This window comes from Anomaloglossus baeobatrachus, chromosome 8 (genome assembly GCF_048569485.1).
Source record: "Anomaloglossus baeobatrachus isolate aAnoBae1 chromosome 8, aAnoBae1.hap1, whole genome shotgun sequence".
NCBI lineage: Eukaryota > Metazoa > Chordata > Amphibia > Anura > Aromobatidae > Anomaloglossus > Anomaloglossus baeobatrachus.
Genome location: NC_134360.1, coordinates 43634677 through 43653338, shown reverse-complemented (window position 1 = coordinate 43653338; position 18662 = coordinate 43634677). Strand labels below are relative to the sequence as shown.

The 18662-nt window shown below is 50.6% G+C and overlaps 1 long non-coding RNA gene across 1 annotated transcript; it reads right to left on the bottom strand.

The window, feature by feature from the left end:
* Positions 1-1041: 1041 nt before the first annotated feature.
* On the bottom strand, positions 1042-5886 carry LOC142249145 (uncharacterized). Its single transcript, XR_012724996.1, has 3 exons — positions 5582-5886; positions 3140-3268; positions 1042-2134 (listed from the first exon to the last, which is right to left on the bottom strand). It is a non-coding gene; the product is annotated as an uncharacterized LOC142249145 (long non-coding RNA).
* Between the last annotated feature and the right edge of the window lie 12776 nt (positions 5887-18662).

The following is an 18662-nucleotide window of genomic DNA, read 5'->3' as shown; positions in this document are numbered from 1 at the left end:
TGGAGTGGGGATTTTTAGATTTGGCTATCTTAGGAGGATATCTGTTTGTGCAGGTAACTATTACTGTGCAGAATTATTAGGCAATTTAATAAAAACCAAATATATTCCCATCTCACTTGTTTATTTTCACCAGGTAAACCAAAATAACTGCACAAAATTTAGAAATAAACATTTCTAACATGTAAAAACAAAACCCCAAAAAATTAATGACCAGTGTAGCCACCTTTCTTTATGATGACAATCAACAGCCGACCATCCATAGATTCTGTTAGTTGCTTGATCTGTTTACGATCAACATTGCATGCAGCAGCCACCACAGCCTCCCAGACACTGCTCCCAGAGGTGGACTGTTTTCCCTCCCTGTAGATCTCACATTTTATGAGGGACCACAGGTTCTCTATGGGGTTCAGATTAGGTGAACAAGGGGTCCATGTCATTATTTTTTTCATCTTTTAGACCTTTACTGGCCAGCCACGCTGTGGAGTAGTTGGATGTGTGACGCCCTGGCAAAACCAGGTAGTCACACAAAAGGCCCCCGCACAACACCATCCCTCACCTAGGTCACATACAGCCGACCTGAAACCCCAGTCACCCCCCTCAGGGCAAGACAGGCACACCAGTGGGCAGGACCAGGCGGTTAGGGAACGCCTACCTAGGGGTCTAGACAGCCCGGGGCGGGAAAACAGTGAGTCAGACTGCCAGGACCCCAACAAATCCTCCCCCTCCCCTTTAAGAGACACCACGACACAATTTTCTTTGAAAACAAAACTTTTTATTTAACTTTTTCTTTGGAGAGTCAAAGGAAAACAATGCTCTCATCTTTTGGGATAAAATTATGGTCACAGCTCTCCAAAACAGGCGTTAAAACCAGCCAAATATACCAGGGGTTTAGGTAAAGTACCGCCACTCGGCCGTCCGGTGCGGGTGTTTCACCTCCATTTCTCCTTAATTCCGACCCCTTCCGCTGCTGTGACTTGATAATACCAAACAACCGAAAAAACTCACATCTCCTTTCAACCAAAAACCTTAAAAAGAGGGGAGGGTGGGCGGGAAACTGGTCCGGGTCCTCAGAGAGAGTGGCCAGGAAAACTCCCTTGATCCTGTGCAGCAAGCTGCGGAGGGAGGAACCAATGACGTTTTAATGGGAGGAGTGACAGAGTCGAGAGGTCTCTTAAAGGGGGATCACCTATTTTCACAGGAAGGGGCCAGCAGTCAGGGGGCAGCATCCACATTCGGGCTGCAGTGCCCTACAGACTGCCAGGACCCCAACAAATCCTCCCCCTCCCCTTTAAGAGACACCACGACACAATTTTCTTTGAAAACAAAACTTTTTATTTAACTTTTTCTTTGGAGAGTCAAAGGAAAACAATGCTCTCATCTTTTGGGATAAAATTATGGTCACAGCTCTCCAAAACAGGCGTTAAAACCAGCCAAATATACCAGGGGTTTAGGTAAAGTACCGCCACTCGGCCGTCCGGTGCGGGTGTTTCACCTCCATTTCTCCTTAATTCCGACCCCTTCCGCCAAGGAGCAGCAAATCAACGAGCTGCGACCCCACCCACCATGGACTGGAGTGCTTGCACGACACCCTCACGGATTCCTGCCAAGAACAACTCCTGACCACTATCATTCAGATGCACTCCATCCGCCCGCAGGTAAGCCGTATTATCACCCTCCAGCTGGTGATGGCGGACGACCACCCCGTTTTTGAACCGTATAAATTTTGAGATACGCTGATTCAGCGTACGCCGGGTTCGTTCCATGGCGAAACCTTCCTTAGCGCCATGCCAAACAAGCCGCGGAATCACCTCGGACCAAACCAGCTTCATTTGAGGGAAGAAACAGGGGAATTTGTCCATATCAGACCGCATAAGGGTCAGTAACTCAGCCAACGGAAACGAAACCAGGTCGTTACCCCCGGCGTGTATCACCAAAACCACTGGGGAGGAGACCATCCTTGCTATCTTGACCACTTCTGGTAAAACCTGCGGCCAGGACAGGCCCCTGATACCTCTCCAGTTAACGTCGGTGTCAAGTAATCCCAAGGACCGGCCACCAGGTCGGGAGTCCGCTCTCCGAGCCGCCCAGTACACAAACGAATGACCTAGGATCCACACACTCGGACGGCTTGTATCTGAAAAGAAAACAATGTCAAACCACAGACAAAAACAGATGAACAGGTACCTTCACCCTTCCAATGCTCCCGCTAACCACATACCGCAAGAACGACTCATGAGCTCCCAAACCACACCGGCGTGCTCCAGTTACAACACCTAATCCAAGTCGAAGGCCTGCTCTGCAGTGCCTGCGTTTAAGACCAGCTCAGGGCGAATGTATCTCATGAAGCACCTGGAACGCCATCTTCCAACCCGCTGGATTTCCGAATCTTGCATACCTGCCCGTGAAGCCTCCGTGGCAGCCCCGATACGGAAAGAATGAGTCCCGAATTCAGACGCTGGCAGGCCAAGATGGGTAAGAATGCGCCGCAAAAAATTTAAAAACTGCCCCGCTAATAGGGGGGAACCGTCCTCATGTGTAAAAAATTGCGGCCCATCGGTTCTGATCGCTAGAAAAGACCTAACAAGAGCTCCAGGGCACACTGGGCCTGGGATAGAAAACAGGGGAAACCATGTTCCCCTGCTTTCCTGATCCATCTTAGATTTACGCAAGCGTACTCGCAACCCGTCGCCACATACTAAAACATCGTCCCGTTGTAAGCCACCTATGTCTCCCCGTGCCTTCGGTACAAGTTCCCCGACCCGAAGGGCCCCGAAAAATGCGGTTCCAAAAGCCGCTGCAAACAAAGTGAATTCGTATGAAGAATTACATAAAACCTTTGCCCCATCGATTAATTCAGCCAACAGATGAAAAGAGATGGGCCTTCTACGGTCAATCCTAATGTCACTTCTCCTCCAGCCCTTCAGAACTTGGTGCACCAAAAAGGACTTTGTAACATCTGGCCAGTTCCTGAGTTTAAAGTTAAACGCTATGCCCGATAGCCGGTTACGTGTAACCGCCCCGGATGCCCGCCGGTTGTGCAGGGACACCAAATACTTCAGTGTAAGCTGTAATAAAGTGTCGCCCGAAGGCGCACCAGAAATTTCCCCCACCGACTCGCACCAATCGTTCCATGCCTTACCGTAGGCTCTCCAAGTCGACGGGGCCACTGAGGAATGGATCATCGGGATCAGCTGAGCGGGACATCCCACATCCCTGCTGGGCACACCAAACCTTGAACCTCTGCTGATGGATGCAAATCCCGGAATCTCTGAAATTGAAAACGCGACAGGGCGTCCGCCATGTTATTTTTGCAACCAGGAACATGCTTCGCTTTAAAACAAACGTTTATTGATAAGCATTTTAAAACTAAAAATCTGATCAGGCTGATGACTGGGGGGGAAGAGGCGGACAAGTGGTTGATGGCATGCACCACGCTGGCATTATCGCACCAAAAAATGATCCGCTTATTCCTCAACGCCTCCCCCCAAATTTCGACCGCGACCGCTATAGGGAAAAGTTCAAGCAGGGTAAGGTTCCCGGTCCACGCCCACTGTACCCAGGTTTCCGGCCATTTTTCGGCACACCACTGCGTGCCAAAAATGACCCCGAATCCAATGGCTCCTGCAGCGTCCGAAAAAAGTTCTACCTCCGAGTTTGTCCGGTCCGCCTCTTGAAAGCAAGTGCGGCCGTTGTATGTACTCAAACATTTTTGCCACACAAACAAGTCGTTCTTTAGGGATGTTGTTATACGAATTCGATGGTGTGGAAGCCGTACCCCACAAGTAGCCAATGACAGGCGCCTGGAAAAAATCCTGCCCATGGGCATGACCTTGCAGGCAAAATTGAGTGAACCCAATAGTGACTGCATTTGGAACAAGGTGACTTTTCCCACGGAAATGACCGCCGAAATAAGGTCAAGCAGGCCTCGGATTTTTTCCGGGGGAAGCCTGAACTCCATAGCTTCGGTATCAATGATTATACCCAGGAAAGACAAGACCGTGACAGGGCCAATGGTTTTTTCTTTTGAAAGGGGGACACCAAACCGTCCCATGAGGGACTGAAAACAGTCCAATACGGATTGGCACAACGGAGAGGCAGCGGGGCCGACGAATAAGAAATCGTCCAAATAGTGAGTTATCCCCTCGGAACCTGTCTCCCGGCGGGCAACCCATTCTAAAAAGGAGCTGAACATTTCAAAATACTGGCAAGAAATGGAACAACCCATGGGGAGACAGGTGTCGAAATAATACTCACCGTCCAGCATTGCACCCAGCAGGTGATGACAGTCCGGATGTACCGGCAAGAGGCGGAAGGCCGACTCTATGTCGGATTTTGCCAAGAGAGCACCCCTACCAGCAAGCCTGACCAATTCAACTGCCCTATCGAAAGACACATAATGAACCGACGAGTCTTCCTCAGGTATACCGTCATTCACCGATCTACCCTTGGGATAGGACAGGTGATGAATGAGCCGGAATTGTCCATGTTCCTTTTTGGGAACCACCCCCAAGGGTGACACCCGCAGGTTACTGAAAGGTGGGGCCTTAAACGGACCTTGAAAACGCCCTAAGGCCACTTCCTTAACCAGTTTGGAACGGATGACTTCCGGGTTTTCCCTTGCTGATTTCAAATTGGGGGATGATGAGGGGAGCCTAGAAAAAAGGAAAGGTATGAAAAAACCGAACGAAAAACCGAATCTGATTTGGGCTGCAGCCCGTCTATTGGGGTACCTGCTTAGCCACGGCTCCATCATGGTGACGCTCACTGGGGTCACGGTTTTCCTGAGTCCCGGGTTTAGCCCCGTGGGCTTTTTGAGCGGGCTTGTTGCATTTGGAGGCAGTGTGAGGCCCCCCGCACACCGAGCACTCGTGCTTGTACTTGCACAGGGTGTGGTATTTACAGAATCCGTCGTTAAATAACCAACATGTTCCCGGGCGGCGGATGGCCACCGCGCCCGTGTGAGATCCGGGCACGGCAGCCCCCCCGGGAAAAGGCTGTATAACCCTCTGAGCCATCATCAGGCGGAGCCAAGAGTCAGTGGCCTTGACTCCCCAACCCAGGTGGGGCTGAAGGTCCAAACGGCGACGGAAGTCCTCATCGTACTTCCACCACGCCGAACCTCCATGGGCCTTGTACGAGCTGTAGATGCTGTCCAGGTAAATAAACAATTCTGAGCACCTTTCCGGGTGCCGTTGACCCATAACACATCCCAGAACGGCGAACGCCTGCAACCAATTATTTATGGTCTTGGCAACCTTAGGCTTACGGTCATAAAACTTCTCGCCCGGCCGCCGTTCCCGATCAACCGAATGCTGGTCTGTCGATATTAATGACCAGATGTCGACGTAACTGTTGGCCCAGATTAACTCTTTCACCTGCACGTCAAGGTGGGAACCCAAGGGAGGGACCCCACAAAACAGACCACCTTTGTAAAGGTCCGGGCCAGGAGGGGTTACTTTTGACCCCTCTGGCACCTGTAACAATTTGGGGTTCACGAATACTTTTTGAACCTGAGCCGGGTCCCTAGGCGCAGCCCCGGTAGACCCAACCCCACTCCAGACCCCCACGTAAGGGTACTCACCGTGCGTCGAAGAAATTGTGTTTCCCATATCCTGGAACTGGTCCACGGATGTTGGACCCACATCGCCACGCTGCACAGTTGTAGCGGTTGGTGTCCTCCTTCTTCTGCGTGACCTCTCTGAGGATTCGTCTGAGGAAGAGGGGGAGCGCCAGCGCGAGGACCTGGAACGCCGACTACGCCGCCTAGACCTAGATCTGCCACGGCGACGGCTGCTGATACGTCGCCTGCTGCGCCTACGCGCGCGCTGCTCGTCAGATGATGATGAGGAAGCACGCCCACGTTGGCTGCCCGCACCACCCGCAATAGCCGTGGCCGGGGTCCCAGCACGTGACCGTGAAATGCTCTGATACCCTCCGCTACTCACCCCCGCCCTCATCTGTAGGAGGCTATTCTGCAGGCCAAGTGGCGAACTGGCCCCCTCCCCCCTTACATAGGGAGCCAGTTGGTGAGGTACAATTACACTGGGAGGATTAAGCTGTGAGACTAAACCAGTACCTAGTGGGGCAATAAGTAAAGGCTGGCTCAACTGTGATGGTGGCGGCGTCTGATCAGGTGGGGGCCACAGGACCAACTGTCCATCCACCTGTGGAATATTTATGGGCCCATTTCCCCCCTCCCTTTGGGCTAGAGGTGCCGACTCAAGCGGTGCTCTCATATCAGCAGAAGCACCGCTAGAACCAGAGGAACTCTGGCATGTATTGTTTCCTCCCATTGCAACTAAGGGGAGGACGTTTGGAGCAATGCTGCTCAGGGCAATCTGATGTAAATCGGCTCCCCTTAACCCCGTGCAGCTGCCTGCTGCTTGTAACGAGGGGCCGTGGACCTGCGCTGACTCCCTGTCCCCTGGAGCGTCCCTCACAATGGCGCCGGCAGCCGAGCTAAGGATGGTGGGCGGGGGTAAGCGCTGGGAGCGCGAAGAGCTTTTCTTCGCGCTCCTTTTTGAATTCTGTGGCGGGCTCAAGCGGGCCGGCGGGCGGGTATGTCTCTTAGACCTCCGCTCGCCGGCACCGCTCGCTTGAACCTCGGCAGAGAGGAAGCTGCCCACAGGTAACAGCCCTGTGAGCCATCCGCTCCCCTCCCTGCCGATGCGCTCTCTCACCGCCTCCATGAGCGGGTCCATCATACCGGCAGTCCAAACTGGTCCGGGTCCTCAGAGAGAGTGGCCAGGAAAACTCCCTTGATCCTGTGCAGCAAGCTGCGGAGGGAGGAACCAATGACGTTTTAATGGGAGGAGTGACAGAGTCGAGAGGTCTCTTAAAGGGGGATCACCTATTTTCACAGGAAGGGGCCAGCAGTCAGGGGGCAGCATCCACATTCGGGCTGCAGTGCCCTACAGTCTAGAGCAGATGAAGCTGTAGTTCAAGTTGAGAGGAGTGTGAGCTGGAGCTAGGTGTAGCTCCAGCAGAGGAGAAGTTCAAGTTGAACGGTGCCAGGGTCGGAGCCCTGGCGCCTTTGGCTAGGTGGCAGATGGTGGTCTCCGTCAGCAGGAGACGAAAAGACGGCTCGGCAGATCCGAGGAGGACCGGAGCAGGGTTGGAGCCGCCAGTACCCACACCGAAGACCCGACTGGAAACCGTGCACAGAGGGGATACTCGGACCCTGAAGCCAGGACCGAAACCAACGGCCTAGCTAATCAACCGATTGAGGGCAGGATTACAGGTTCTGTCCCAACTAAAGTCCCAAAAGCAGACAACCACCCACAGATAGGGATAGGGCAACCACCAGGGCCCATAGATCCCACGGGTCAGCATCAGCGGGCATGGCTCCTCAGGCACACAGAAAGCCGGGAGCGGACTCCCGTGTTCCACACCGGGAAGTCCAAACACACAACCACATCCAGCGCAGAGGAAGAGACGGCAACCACCAGCCTAGGTGGGGGACCAGAGTACAACCAGCTGCGGCGGCCGACCACCAGCACCTTGGTTTACCAAATACTCGTGTGATTCATTTACTTGTGAGTAACCAAACATCCCCTGGTACGTCCAGGCGCGCAGGCCCCTGCCATCGCCATACCCTGCACAGAGACACTGGGCCCCGGGGCAACCATCCCTACCCACGAAGAGGTTAACATCCAGCAGCCATTACATCTCCCCCGGGTATCCCTCAACAGCAGGGTGGTGTCCCACTTCACCACACACCGTTGGTGGCATCACGAACCGAATACGGTCAAGGCCGTACAACTATGTCCCCCTTTTCATTCGGCGTGTCCGCTTGACCCCTGTGTCCGGAGGATCCCTTGAGCCACGCAGCGGGTCCGGATCCGAGCAGCGCCTACTGCTGGCACGGGGGCGGCACAGATGCATGTGATGGAGCATTGTCCTGCAGGAAAATCATTTTTTTCTTGAACGATACCGACTTCTTCATGTACCACTGCTTGAAGAAGTTGTCTTCCAGAAACTGGCAGTAGGTCTGGGAGTTGAGCTTCACTCCATCCTCAACCCGAAAAGGTCCCACAAGTTCATCTTTGATGATACCAGCCCATACATGTACCCACCTCCACCTTGCTGGAGTCTGAGTCGGAGTGGAGATCTCTGCCCTTTACTGATCCAGCCTCTGGCCCATCCATCTGCCCATCAAGAGTCACTCTCATTTCATCAGTCCATAAAACCTTTGAAAAATCAGTCTTAAGATATTTCTTGGCCCAGTCTTGACGTTTTATCTTATGTTTCTTGTTCAAAGGGGGTTGTATTTCAGCCTTCCTTACCTTGGCCATGTCCCTGAGTATGGCACACCTTGTGCTTTTTGATACTCCAGTAACGTTGCAGCTCTGAAATATGGCCAAACTGGTGGCAAATGGCAACTGGGCAGCTTCCCGCTTGATTTTCCTCAATTCATGGGCAGTTATTCTGCGCCTTTCTTGCCCAACACGCTTCTTCCGACCCTGTTGGATATTTGCCATGAAACGCTTGATTGTTCGGTGATCACGCTTCAAAAGTTGGCAATTCCAAGACTGCTGCATCCCTCTGAAAGACATCTCACAATTTTGGACTTTTCAGAGCCTGTCAAATCCCTCTTCTGACCCATTTTGCCAAAGGAAAAAAAGTTGCCTAATAATTAAGTACACCTTATATAGGGTGTTGATGTCATTACACCGCACCCCTCCTCATTACAGAGATGCACATCACCTGATTTACTTAATTGGTAGTTGGCTCTCAGCCTATACAGCTTGGAGTAGGACAACATGTATAAAGAGTATCATGTGATCAAAATACTCAGGTGCCTAATAATTCTGCACACAGTATATGTATATAATTATATATCTATATATATAATTGCCTTATTCTGTCTGTCTGTCTGTCTGTCTGTCATGCTCCAAAATTGTGTCCTTACGGTGACACAAAGCTGATTGGCCGCTGGGCTCGCCATGGCCCCGCCCCCCCACACGGATTGGCCTCTCGCCCTGGCTCTCTGCAGGCCCCGCCCCTCTCACGCAATGCACGCTCGCTCTGGCCCAACTGACACGGAGCTCCGACTCCCAGGTGAGTACACACACACACACATCAGATCACACTCACTCTCACACACACCTCACACATCACATCCACACACTCACAACATCCTGGGATATCGCAGACATAACCTTGCGATGCTGGGATCTTGACGGAGGCCGTGAACGCTGGTAACCATTACACATCGGGTAACTAAGGTCCCTTGGTTACCCGATGTGTATCATAGTTAACAGTGTACACCGGCTCACACTCACTCTCACACACACCTCACACACACATCACATCGCATCCACATACTCACAGCATCCGGAGATATCGCTTGCTTCTCGGCCTCGATACTGTGCTGTTGTGACCTTCCAGGACCTGCCGGAGGATCACATGGCCAGAAGCATGTGGTATCTCCGGATGTTGTGAGTGTGAGCGTGGATGTGCGATATCGTCAGTGTGTGTGTGAGTGTATGCGATTGGGTGTGTGTGAGTGTATGCGATCGGGTGTGTGTGAGTGTATGCGATCGGATCTGTGAGTGTCGGCAGAGGAGCACAGCGTGCTGGAGGAGGCTGGGAGGAGAGAGGCTGATCTTGGGGAAGGCTGGGAGGGGGAGGCTGATGCTGGGGGAGACTGGGAGGGGAAGGCTGATGCTGAGGGAGGCTGGGAGGGGGAGGCTGGGAGGAGAGAGGCTGATCCTGGGGAAGGCTGGGAGGGGGAGGCTGATGCTGGGGGAGGCTGGAAGGAGAGAGGCTGATGCTGGGGGAGGCTGGGAGGAGAGAGGCTGATGCTGGGGAAGGCTGATGCTGAGGGAGGCTGGGAGGGGAAGGCTGATGCTGAGGGAGGCTGGGAGGAGGGAGGCTGGGAGGAGAGAGGCTGATCCTGGGGAAGGCTGGGAGGGGGAGGCTGATGCTGGGGGGAGGCTGGAAGGAGAGGCTGATGCTGGGGGAGGCTGGGAGGAGAGAGGCTGCTGCTGGGGGAGGCTGATGCTGGGGGAGGCTGGGAGGGGGAGGCTGATGCTGGGGGAGGCTGGGAGGAGAGAGGCTGATGCTGGGGGAGGCTGGAAGGAGAGAGGCTAATGCTGGGGGAGGCTGATGCTGGGGGAGGCTGATGCTGGGGGAGGCTGGGAGGAGGGAGGCTGGGAGGAGAGAGGCTGATGCTGGGGGAGGCTGATGCTGGGGGAGGCTGGGAGGAGAGAGGCTGATGCTGGGGGAGGTTGATGCTGGGGGAGGCTGGGAGGGGGAGGCTGATGCTGGGGGAGGCTGGGAGCACGATGGGGGGTGCGCAGCATGGGGGATGGAGCACGTTTGGGAGTGCGCAGCATGGCGGATGGAGCACATTTGGGACTGCGCAGCATGGCGGATGGACCACGTTTGGGAGTGCGCAGCATGGCGGATGGAGCATGTTTGGGAGTGCGCAGCATGACGGATGGAGCACGTTTGGGAGTGCGCAGCATGGTGGATGGAGCACGTTTGGGAGTGCGCAGCATGGCGGATGGAGCACGTTTGGGAGTGCGCAGCATGGCGGATGGAACACGTTTGGGACTGCGCAGCATGGCGGATGGACCACGTTTGGGAGTGCGCAGCATGGCGGATGGAGCATGTTTGGGAGTGCGCAGCATGGCGGATGGAGCACGTTTGGGAGTGCGCAGCATGGCGGATGGAGCACGTTTGGGAGTGCGCAGCATGGCGGATGGAGCATGTTTGGGAGTGCGCAGCATGGTGGATGGAGCACGTTTGGGAGTGCGCAGCATGGCGGATGGAGCACGTTTGGGAGTGCGCAGCATGGCGGATGGAACACGTTTGGGACTGCGCAGCATGGCGGATGGACCACGTTTGGGAGTGCGCAGCATGGCGGATGGAGCATGTTTGGGAGTGCGCAGCATGGCGGATGGAGCACGTTTGGGAGTGCGCAGCATGGCGGATGGAGCATGTTTGGGAGTGCGCAGCATGGCGGATGGAGCACATTTGGGAGTGCGCAGCATGGCGGATGGAGCACGTTTGGGAGTGCGCAGCATGGCGGATGGACCACGTTTGGGAGTGCGCAGCATGGCGGATGGAGCACGTTAGGGAGTGCGCAGCATGGCGGATGGAGCACGATGGGGGGTGCGCAGCATGGGGGATGGAGCACGATGGGAGGTGCACACCTCCCCCCAACACACACACACACACTGGGAACCACAAACACCGCCGTACACAGACACCCACACACACAGACAACGCTGCACACACACAACACCCAACACACAAACACCGCGGCATACATAAATATACGCACATACCACGCAACACACACATTGCACAAAACATACCTCCCCCCAAAACACACCACACACACACAAACCGCGCAACACATACACACACAACGCTACAGACACACAGCGCTCCACAAACAACGCAACACACGCAACACACATACAACACCGCTCTCACCCCCCGCCACACCCAGACAACACCCAGAACATGTACAGCGCCCTACACAAACACTTGGTAACTACACACAACAACATCTATATATATATATATAACAAAAATCATACATTAACTACACAATACGTAAATTCTAGAATACCCGATGCGTAGAATCGGGCCACCTTCTAGTATATATATATATATATATATATATAAATATACATACTGCTGGTACAACCTGGGTATTTTCTGAATACAATTATAAGTATAACCTGGGCATCTTCTGTATATATATAAATATTCTATTATCTATGTATAGGTGGTATAATCTGGGCATCGCCTGTATATATGTACGGGTTGTATAATCTGGGTATCCTCTGTATATAATTATCTATGTACAGATGATGTCAAGGAAGAGAATGATCGGCCATGTTGAATTTCAGTGCTTGGTCTTTTGTTCCTGTTCGTGATTGATTACCATATATTAGACATCTTTAGATTGAGACAATCAAACACTTATTACCTGGCGATGACTTCAGAGTGATAATAGGGATTTTCTTACAGTCCCCTCTCCCATAAGATAATATCGGTGAGAAGTTAAATGCAAAAGGGGTCGGGGTCGATGGATATTTCGAAATTATGTTTAAGGTCAAATGGAACTCAATGTCAAGGTCACTGGTGCGGGGACCCAAGGTTAATGAAAGATGGTTCCATGCCAGAGGTGTCCGCCATAAAATTGCCATCAGAAAATACAAAAATCATCTCCGAAATAAAAAATGACTATAATTTGTGGTGGTTTTTATTCTTGGGTTAGGGTTTTATGTGAGCCGAGAGCTGCGGTAACCCAGACACTGTAGACATGCGCCACGATTCAGCCTTTGGTTCAAAGCTGAAAAACATCAGTTAATAAACAGCGAGAGCTACGTGGATAGAGATTGTGCGCCTCGGCTCTCCGTCTGCGAGCTCTGTCTGGCCTTTGGCTTCTTCCTGTAAACCCCTGTTTGGAAATAATATAAGAACAGCTTGTAGTGTCTGATAGCAGATGTCAGTCTATTCCGATGTTGTATATTCTCTCTCGATTCTCCTCGCTTCCAGCAATATGGCAGCCGCTCTTCCTGGCATCCGCTCGGATTGAAATGATAATTGGACACACTTGGCAATATTTAACCCCTTGTCATTCCCCCAGAATTTTTTTTTTTGTTTTAGAAAATAGGCAACCAATAACCTCTAAAAAGATGACATTTAAGAAGACATCTTTTAAAGTTGAGCGTTTATCGGCCAGTATGTCAATTCTGAGGCCGAGATAGTACAGCTTTTTGATATAAAGCGTGCAGGAGTCTGAAAGAATTCTAGTCTCAATGAACCAGTTTGAAAGGTGGGATTGTCACCCCCTTGGGAGAAATCTATACGAATCTGGTTCCATTCTATATATTTTTAAGAAATCAGTTTTGGTCAATGATGGTGGCTCCAGTAAGAGGGGTAGATTTGAAGGTATCCGGAGGAGTCAGCCATAGCCAAAGGAAAGACTATATTATTATTATTTACTAGCTGTAGTACCCGGCATTGCCCGGGATAGTAACTGTCTCTCTTCCAGTCTCTGTCTGTCTCTCTCTCTGTCCCTCTGTCTGTCTGTCTCTTTCTGTCTTTCTCTTTCCCTGTCTGTCTCTCTGTCTGTCTCTTTGTCTGTGTCTATCTGCGTCTGTATATCTCTTTGTCTGTCTCTTTGTTTGTCTCTTTGTCTGTCTGTCTCTTTCCCTTTATTCCATGGCGCTTTACATGTGAAAAGGGGTATACATGATAAAAACAAGTACAATAATCATGAACAATACAAGATACAGATTAGTACACGAGGAGAGAGGACCCTGCCCTCAATGACTCACAGTCTACAGGGGATGGGTGAGGATACAGTAGGTGAGGGTAGAGCTGGTCGTACCGCAGTACAGTGTACTGAGGGGGATGGGTGAGGATACAGTAGGTGAGGGTAGATCTGGTTGTGCGGTGGTAGAGGGGACTGAGGGGGATGGGTGAGGATACAGTAGGTGAGGGTAGAGCAGATCGTGCGGTAGTACAGTGGATTGAGGGGGATGGGTGAGGATACAGTAGGTGAGGGTAGAGCTGGTTGTGCGGTGGTAGAGTGGACTAAGGGGGATGGGTGAGGATACAGTAGGTGAGGGTAGAGTTGGTTGGGCGGAGGTAAAGTGGACTGAGGAGGATGGGTGGGGATACAGTAAGGGATAGAGCTGATTGTGTGACAATACAGTGGACTGAGGGGGATGGGTGAGGGTACAGTAGGTGAGGGTGGAGATGGTCGTGCGTTAGTACAGTGGACGGAGGGGGATGGGTAAAGATACAGTAGATGAGGGTAAAGCTGGTCGTGCGGTGGTACAGTGGACTGAGGAGAATGGATAAGGATACAGTAGGTGATGGTAGAGCTGGTTGTGCGGAAGTACAGTGGACTGGGGGGATGAGTAAGGATACAGTAGATGAGGGTTGAATTGGTCATGTGGCAACATAGTGGTCTGAGGGGGATGGGTGAGGATACAGGATGTGAGGGTAGAGCTGGCTGTGCGGCGGTACAGTGGACTGAGGGGGATGGGTAAGGATACAGAAGGTGAGGGTAGAGGTGATCGGGCAGTAGTACAGTGGACTGAGGGTTACTGCAGGTTGTAGACTTTTTGGAAGATTTGGGTCTTCAGGTTCCTTTTGAAGATTTTTGCAGTAGGTGAGAGTCTGATATGTTGAGGTAGAGAATTCCAGAGTATGGGGAATACATGGGCGAAATCTTGTATGCGATTGTGAGAAGAGGAGATAAGAGGGGAATAGAGATGGGATTTGAAGGGATCGGAGGTTGCACGCATGTAAGTACCGGGAGACTAGGTCATAGACAGGTCGTGGATGGATTTGTATGTTGTGGATAGTGTTTTGAACTGGAGTCTTTGGGTAATGGGAAGCCAGTGAAGTGATTGGCAGAGTGAAGAAACCAAGTTGTAGCAGGGGAGGTGGATTAATTGAGCGGCAGAGTTTAGGCTAGATTGGAGAGGTGCAAGAGTGTTAGAAGGAAGGCCATAGAACACAAGGTTGCAGTAGTTAAGGCGGGAGATAATGAGGGCATGCACTAGTGTTTTTAATGTGTATATCTATTGGAGCACATATCCCACTCCTTGCCAAATTCTCATTAAAACCAACTTCTTTGAAACGTTTTTTGTGTCCCAGTGTCCAATTACACATTCTTGGGGGTATTTGAAAAGCATGCATGTAATTTAGATTAACTAAAAATAAGTTGAAGCTCCAGGAACCAATACAAAATCTCTAATGGGGCCCCCACATGTCATGTTTTCTTCTCAAGTGGCAGAAGATCTTTTGCTTCCTTACAGCACCAGGTACAAGTACGACTAGTGCCTCTGCACCCCTAAAGCTAATTCCCTCTCTATATTGATACTACAAGGCACTAGGAGAAGTAGGTGACCCTTACCCTTTGTGGGCTGCCAGACATATTGGCATTTAACAAACTTACCCAAGAATGTCTAGCAGTGCAACAGAAGATGACAACTTAAAATAAATGCCCATGGGTCCCACTTTTGGGTTGTATTTATCAACAGACTGACCTAATCAATTTCTAAATATATCTTTATAGCAGTTTTTTAATACATAGTTTCAAATCCCCTGCAAAGACAGAGCCAAGTGTTAAAATTCTCTCTACCTGCAGCCACCACTAGAGGGAGCACAGTGCAGACACAAATTCAGTATTAAAACACCATGTAGTGAGCTCCCTCTAGTGGCTGCAGACAGAATTACATCACTAAGTTTTATGTAATGCAAGGGGTTTGTATCTCAAAAATAAAAAAAATATTAAATTAATCAGCACAGGGCATAATAAAAGTTGAAGATACACATTTAAGAGTTATATTTATCCCTCTATGTAGCTGCAAAACTTTTCCACATTAATTTAGACTCTTTTAAATGAGGACTAATATCATTAAACCTTGATAAATAGCAGTCTGCCTGTACGGCAGATGTGGTCATCCTTAATGAGCAGGTAGAAATAATGCTATTTATTTCACGTTCGCCGTGGATCTAACACATCTCGCGTACAATCTGGAATCACGCTAACAACGTTAATGGCACGGCCGCTCTGTGCGCGAGGAAGGTTGGCTATCCCAGTTAAACCGAAGCGACTGCACAAATATTTTTTTTTCCGCATATATTTGTTCAATTATCATAGAAGTCACGTAGAAGCCTGTTTAGGATTTAAAAGAACCGCAAGAAAAATAAAATATATGTTGTATGTGGGTGTTTACGCACCCCCCCCCCCTGCTCCCATTGCTGTGCCGCTATCCAGCACGTGCTACAATTAATGAAGAAATGAGAGTGGCGTAAAATAATGAGGCGCGGAGAAGGCGCTCGGCTGGGGGACTGCAGGTTAATTGCATGGGCTCTGCATATGCTTCTGATTAGTGTGTTTGGTACAGGCTTTGACAAGTGAACTTTGGCCCTTGGAAACAATACTAAATGCCTCCGAACCGCCATTTAATATGCTCCCAATATTCCAATGATTGAAGACGCGAACAAAGGCTCGATGCATTATGAAAGGGGATCCGGGCAGCCCGTTCTCCCTTTTGAAAATCTTCTTGTTTTTTTGTTTTGTTTTTCTTTTTTGCTTGTTACTGAATTTTGCTGCATTTTGCTAGTTTTGATGTATCGTAGCAGCGCTGACAAGGCAGCGAATCAAAGGAAACTGTCACTCCGCAAGGGTTAAAAGCAAGCGCTGACTTTTTTTTTAAAGATATTTTGCTGAATTTGTATGGAAATTGCATTTCTGTACACAGGGACAGCTTAGGTTTATAGTATGGTATGTAGTATTTTCTATATATATACATACCAAATAATGCCAAAATAATAGTCATACTGTCATGATTCCTCTTTGCAAAGCATCTTGCACATTAGGAGATGCTCTGCTGTGTTTTCCTAGGCTTCCATGCTGGTTTTGGGAGGTGCTGATTGTTCCATCTTCTGGGTAATTGCTCTACTTCTTTTCTGAGCATGCTCCCCCAGAACCTTGCCAGTCGTACATTCTGGTTCTGCTGTTGTGCTGTTGGCCTGTAATCCTGCCTGTGTTCTGATCTTGGCTTCCTGACTCCAAACTGATGTTTGACTCCTCTTTGCCTGATCCCTGTTCCTGTCGTGACCTCCTGGCTTTTGACCTCGGACCGTTATCTGACCACGTCTCAGTTTACTCCCTGAATCCATTACGTGCCTTCCCAGAATTCTGACCCTCGAATTGCGACCTAACTACGCCTCTGTGTACTCCATGTGTCCAGACCACTGGTTTCCTGACTACTGTTTGTACTACCCATAAATAGTGCCAAGCATCAAACATATGATGTACAAGAAACATGTAACGCCTACCTGGAGCCATAGACTCAGACTGGCTGTAAAGGGAGGCTAGAGAAAAGCCGCTCACCAAGCAGGACCCAAGAACTCTGCAACCCTTTAATCCCTATACAGGGATTTGAAATTACACAGAGCCCCAGAGATCACCACCTGTGGTAGGCTGTAGTCCGTGGTAGTCAGGCAGGGTCAAAAACCAGGAAATGCAAAACAGTAACAGAATCGGCTGGCAAGGGCGTAGTGAGGAGACAAAGCAGAGGTCAAATCCGGAACTGGCAGCAAGGTACAAAAATGACAGGCAGGAGGGTAGTCAGAACACAAGCAAGGTCAGCGCACAGAAATCAAAATACAACAGCACAGGAACCAGGAATACAGACTATCTCTGGCACTGGTCAGATGACAGGAGGGGGAATAATAAGGGTGTGGTGTCTTCCCATTGGCTGCAGCTGAATGATGGTTAAGTTCAGCTGGAAGACACATGCTACCTACAGTCAGCCAGTGGTACTGCAGGTGACACGGAAACCCAGCCTAGTGTATGAGCGGAGCCTGCACCCAGCAGAGCCACAGGCACCGACTCCTCTCCCATCACCAGCACTATCCATGGGGGGAACACGGCATTGCCTGCTGATTGGAGCAGAAGTCGAATAAGCGAACTCCGGGGGGGACATGACAAAACATTACTTTATATTGCCTAAATAATAAGTCCCAAATAGAGTGAAGCCCCATTCTGTGCAAATCCATAAATTATAGCACCAGGTGAGGGATCAGGCAGGCAACATTCAGGTGCCAAAGCCATTAGAGCCAGTGGAGCCAAGATGAATAATGACAGATGATGGGCACTCACCATGCTTGCCAAGTCTCCAAATTTCCTTCCCAAGTGATTTTGGACTATGTCTTGAGAAGTGCATGGTTACATTTTTAGATGCATACCCATACCCCCTTTCCAATTTGCCACACCCCATCTAAATCTTGTTCCGACCCTTGGTGGGCTTCTCGGCACCTGGGATTAGTTTGAGGAAATTAAAAAGGTTGGGGGAGTATTGCTTCTAGTTGGAGGCCTTTGCACCACTCCGGAAATTTCCAATTCTTTTGAGATTCCAGGGGTGTTTGGGGAAGTACCAAGCGAGCGTTGAAAGGGAAGGGGACCCCTGCATCTAGGGAAGGGGAAGATGGTGACTCCTGACCAAACCTACTGCTGATCCCTGGGGTCCCTCACCACCGTAGATAGGTTCCGCACCTATGCGCCGAGCCGGATACCTGACCCTAGGTATCCCTAGTGCTGGGCCATAAATAGGGAACGGGTGGGATGAGCTCTTCGTCAATCCCACTAAATGCTAAAGGAAGACAGAAGGGGGACACACAGCGCGAAAATGCATGAACTACTTATCCACAGATGACACAGATAGGAGTTCAGCAACGATACTGCCGATGAGAGTTTGTGTGTGTGTGTGTGTGTGTGTGTGTGTGTGTGATCTGATGTATATGAGTGTTGGCCAGAAGCAGAGATTGACCGCATGCAGCATATCTGCTGGGAGTGTCCACCGAAGATCGGAGGAGGACCTGGAAGCCATGCAGATGTCCAGGGTTTGGTAAGTATGAGTCTCCTCGGAAGGTGGGGCTGCTTTTTTGGGTTGTAAACTTACCCCCAAATGTGTTTCCCCAAGAGTAATGCGGGCTTCACACGGTACAATATATCATGTGATTGCACGAGCGATCGTACCCGCCCCCGTCGTTTGTGCATCACGGGCAATTAGTTGCCCGTGGCGCACAAAGTCGTTAAACCGCCATCACATGTACTTACCTGCTGAGCGATGTCACTGTGGGCAGCGAACATCCACTTCCTGAAG